We start from the raw sequence: 6,000 nt of genomic DNA, 5'->3' as shown, positions 1-6,000 counted from the left end.
TAACAATCGTTTGCGCAAAATTATGTGCAAAATAACAAATAATATTACTTCATATTTTGTCCTTACAAGGCGAGAAAATAGTTCGGCATTCCTTTCTTGTAGTTTTCAACTTTATCGTCTGCTGATATATAAGTATTATATACCTATTATCGTGTTCCGCTCTGTCAAACGATTGGGTCGTGATATTACGTAAAGTTTCATCAATTTTTTGTCACTTTCGACAATACAATAGTCGCAAATTTGTGTAGTTTATTTGTTTATTTACGTCTCATCCATGCATATTTACATAGTACAAAACATTTACATAATACATATATAAAAAGCATGGCCAATCTATCGCAGATTTATAGGAGACTATCGTTATACAACTTTAAAAATACTAGATAAAATCAAAAATACAAATGATTAAACATTTTTGATTGTTACTGAGTATATTCTTTTCATATTTATATCTTCAAAACTCTTAATGATATACATTTTGTATTCCATCCTGACATATAAACATAGATAAAATATCATGTTGTAATAAATGATGTGTGAGACAGTAACATTTCTTTACCTTTACTTGTTTAAAAAAAAATAAAACAAATAAAAATAAATAGAATAAAATTTAGATTACCATTGCTAATCCATACTTTAAGATCTGCCCTATAATCATGAAGATTAATATAACTGTTTAAAAAATAAAAATAAAAAATAAATAAATAAAATACACCTATAAAGACCTATATCAACCCTGATCAGACCAGAGATGAACTGATTAGCAATGACTAAATGGTTATCTACGTTTAGCTACAAACATATAAGAAATTTCCTTTTAAAAGTTAATAAAATGCTACAACATTTTATGTACATTTTTAAAAGAATTCTACATTTAGATAATATATATATCAGTAAGCGTAACCTTATTAATGATACAAAGTATCAAAACGTGAGAGAAGTATATTATAGCAGGTTTTTGGCAGTTAATTTGGCAATTTCGGGATTTGAGAGTACAAACATACTTTTTTGTTCATCATTCATATTAATAAAATCAGCATTGATATCCTTGGCTTTATCAAATAAGACATTTCTAAGAAGTTGGTACGCAGGACATTGTGTTAACACATGTATTTCTGTTTCAACATTTTGTTTACAAATTGGACAAATCCTGTTATTAACATCTAAATTCTCATATCTTCCTGTTTCCAGACGAAGGGGTGCAACTCCACATCTAAATTTTGCTAATGCTGATCGATGCTTTTTAGGCATTGGTAAATATACATATTTTTCAGTTTCATACTGACATTTAAACAATTGATATGTGCGTAGTTTATTTCTGGTACTACCAACAGAACCAGTTGGACTAGATATACGTTGTTTCCATTCATTAATAAACAAATTCATACTATTTTGCCCAACCATATCACAAAATTTCCTAGATGACAAAACATTACATGTATCTAATATATGTGATAAATTTATCAATTTTAAATGTTCTACAAAGTTGAACTGCCAGTTTTTACATCTAGTGCTAGCTCTAGAATAACAATACGCATAAACTTTATAATTGAGTCTATCTCTATTCATTTTATGATATCTATGCCACAGCCTAGCTACCGATACCCACTGTTTCACATGCGGTGGTTGCCAAGCAAGTTCGCCATATATATGTGTAAGAATGTGTCCCCTAAGGTGTCATTATAACCTAAAATACACCCCCTACTATATAGGCAGGACATGACAGGACATTATAGGATATCATAGTTTATATTACAGTAAATTGACGGTCAGGTGACTGTAAAAAATCGTTATAAATAAAACTAATAATAAACTACATGATAAAATTGACAAAAATTGCATTAAATAGACATTCCCCTAAATGCAGTAGATGACAAAATATAAAAAGGAATGGGAATATCATAATTTTCTGTCTCTGCTTATATATTTTTTGTAGATCGTTTTACTTACTAATGAATTTCTCCAAATATTGTTAAGGTGTCGTTACATACGGATTTTTAATCAAGAAGGACAATGTGGTGTGCCATTCATTTTTTTAAAAACTTACTTCATTAAAGCCCTAAGATCGAAGATTTTACGATCTCCATGTATGGAGTTAGTTACTAAGGACCCTCCGACGGTGTTGACATAACTATTATAGCCCGACTGCTGTATACAGTACAACCTCGACAGACCAACACCATATTGGATACAAATATTTTGGTTGTTGCAAAGAGGTGTCGCTCTAGAGAAGTTGGCTTTATTGGTAGAGTCTTACTTTCAGACAAAACTAAGCTGTGTTTGTAAAGAGGTAATTGCTCGTCAGATGGCCGCTTTTTGGAGGATGTGTAGTATTTATATATTTATTTTAAATGTGTGTACGATGTTGTTATTTTACATGCAAGAAAAATGGTAGATTTAGTGAGACATGAAAAACATAAAACAGTTAAAGTAATTATGTATGTATCAGTAATAAAAAATATTTTTCTTAAAGAACAGTCTCTGTTTTTTTATTTGCTTTATTAGAACTTCCATAAAAACGGTCTGTGTGCCCGGTATTTCCCAACCTTTTGTCTTTTTATTAATACAGTCGTGCCCATTAAATGTCACTTAATAAAGAACTTATCAGTAAAAGAAATCGTAAGCTGGCAGAGGAAAAAATGTTTTGTTGTTGTTGTTGTTGCTGCAAATAAAATCACCTTTATGATATTAATATTTCAAGTTGCTATGTAAACACATTGTTTTTTTTTATATTTATTTTAAGTACATAAAAGATTTTTTCTTTATATTAATACATATTAATATACTTATATATTTACCACAACAAAAAGATTATTATTGATATTTTACATCATTTTCTATTTTATTTTGATCGAATGTTACCGAATTTTTATATTGTTTGTAAAATCTGTATTATTATTATTATTATTATTGCATAAGCCGGCAATATGTTACACAACAAAGAGGTTTAAAATAAGCATATATACATGCAATGATATAAAGAAAATTAAGTTAATACTAAATCTAATGTGTATCAGTTTTCAATGCAATACTTACGTTAAAACGTGATTTTGTTTTAGAAAACAACAACATTAAACAATTCGAATCCGATAAGACGATCGTCAAATACTCTTAGTAATGATATATGACATAAAACGAAATAATTCGTTTGTTCTTGTTTGTTTTTATAATGTATATTTTAATATATGTTACAACTGGGTGTCACGGTAAACACTTTATAATAATGAGCACATGAGCCGTGTCATGACAAAACCAACATAGTGCGTTTGCGACCAGCATGGATCCTGCGCAGGCTGGTCTGGATCCATGCTGGTCGCAAACGCACTATGTTGGTTTTGTCATGACACGGCTCAAATTTAAATATACATTGAAGAAACATGTTTATAATTGCAGTAGGGTTCGAATCAGTTGGGAGCTAGTCATGCTGAGGCCAATATTCATTGCTAGTCATGATGAGACCATTTACATTCCATGAAATATCCAAGGAACCCGCGACACCAATTTATATGATTAACAAGACCATAGACTTTTAATCTAAGATACCATGTTATGACCATTTACACCTTGCATGTAAAACATCCACTTGACATCTTCTAGAATGGAGTAATTTCTGTATTGCACTATCCGCCCGAAAACAGTCGTACGGCATTAGGTGCCAACACGGGATTTCTGTAGCGACTATACATTATACATATTTACATATTGCACATACACTAATAAGTTTTATTAACCTCACAATGTGCTGCTACCAAGATGCCCATGTAAAGGATTCAGGTTAGTTAAATATTATGACAGGGGAGTGCTCATATCTGTCCCCATATCTAATAGTCCTCATATTAAAGTTGTCGCAGACACCTGCAGTGTGATAAATATAATTTAGGATTGTTTGACCTACTGGCTACCATATTACCCGTGTTAAGCAACGAACGATGCGTCAACACAAATATACTACAATGTAAATACGGAAGCTAGAAACGTTTGAATCTCGAAGATTGAAATTAGAAACAGTTTAATTCCGACTTACATCGAACAGTGTATCCTATATAGGAGCGTTCCGAATGAACATAGAAACAGAGAGGGTGGAATAAGGGATGGAAGAGCATGGGACATGCGGAATAATACAGTTGATTTTATAGATGGTTCATCCTGGTTAATAAGAATAATGTAGGGTCATATACCGGTATTTATTGATACAAAAATAGATGCACCGTTAAACATTTTATTACCATGTAGACACATTGATTGATAGAAATACTTCTTTCACTTGAATTTGTCTGCAAATGTTTGACAAGGTGAAGGTCGACAAGGAAAGCAACTCTTATTGTCACAAAAAGTATTTAATAAGAAATGGTTCAGCGTCTGATCGACTGTAGAAAACAGTGAAAGTAAAAGAGAATAGGAATTCGACACTGCCTGTGCTCCTCCAATCCCCTCAAGACGTGGACGTCTCGAAGAAAGCAGACGACAGGGAAGGCTGCTTGGAATGTCGTCACTAACTCGAGCGGTGTGGTCCTTCAGAAAGCAGCCTGAAAGAACGGTGCCTTTGAGTTTTAACACTTTGGATAGATGTTGGGGCGAAGGAAGGGCCTTAACGACAAGGAATGACAGCATGACATGACGCCGCCTATGGCTTATAGAGAAAGGGACCGGCAAGACACAGATATTACTCATGCTAATATTAGTTCGTCCCGGCAGCAAGTTTTGATAAACTTAATAAAACCCGTCACACTGCTTGTAATATCGCAATCGGAACACCTCGGGCGACTTCAAGAATTGAGATTGCCGAGTTGTTACGATTGGTAATATCACACAGATTGACTTGACTACGTGTTTACTTAGACATTTGGTCACTTGTGTAATTAAAATGGCGCTTAAATTAGCAAATACCAATAGCTGTAAATCTTTGGTCGTCATTGACCCAAGAGTGTTACATAAAATTTTACTATATATACGTTTAAATCTTAATAATATCCGGTTACTATTCAAGTTTGTGCGCATATTGTATCTTCAGATTTCTAAAGATCTGTCTACGTTATACAAACTTCTTAATTTAACTGAATGTCTATAAAATCTTTCTGTCAACAAATTTATTTGTTGTAATAAAATATTTTTAGAAGTCATTTAAACTGACCAGTAAGATTCTTAAACCGTGTCTACGCGCAAAGGCAATAAAAGTCAGATTTCTATTACAAATGTGCGTAAACTGGCGCTAGCCAATAAAACGTTTGAAGTTATAATGTTTGTTTAACTGTTAAATGAAAAACAATCCGTTTTGCAAATCTGCTTTCCTAGGTGTCATCATATAAGAGTATATAGGAAAACTAAATATTTATATAAACTTCTGAATATCGTCATCAACGAGGTGAGAGAGTTAACCTCGAGGTATGAAAATAAAATAAAAACAACAACAATAAAACAAACTACACGTCGATATAAGGTAACAAATAGATACATATCTTTACAAGTAAAGAAATGTTATATATGGAATTTGTTGGAAAGGTCAGGCTATGTCATTTAATCATATGATATATTTTGTACTGCTTGCCATGTTCCGGGTCAACCGGGGTGTTGGACAATAGAGTCGGTCTACAAATCCAGGTATCATGAGTTCGATCACACTGTCAGACGAGTGCAGTTTACTGACTTTCCCTGCTCTGCACCGGAAGTAACCTAATGTGCATATACTGTATGTTAAGCACCGACACGCGTTACATTGCCTTAATCTCCCATTCAATAGGTTTAGTATTTTTAGTTGAATTTCATGTAAAAGTAGCTCGACATTTCATAGTTTAGAAGAAGATATTTGTAATAAAAAATTCTTAGCAATGTACTGTGTTAATTGATAATTGTATACATGTACAATTTTTCTTGTACCGGAAGTATAAATTTTCTGTTATGTAAACATTTTATGTTCCCCATATTGTATTGAACATTCTTTGGTGAAAATATAAAATATGATCAATAAAATTTCAAAAGCTGTTGTTATATCTACACACACAT

This window comes from Ruditapes philippinarum, unplaced genomic scaffold (genome assembly GCF_026571515.1).
Source record: "Ruditapes philippinarum isolate M1 unplaced genomic scaffold, ASM2657151v2 ctg3865_1_1_1_1, whole genome shotgun sequence".
NCBI classification, from domain to species: Eukaryota; Metazoa; Mollusca; class Bivalvia; order Venerida; family Veneridae; genus Ruditapes; species Ruditapes philippinarum.
Note: the sequence above shows the minus strand (reverse complement) of the source record.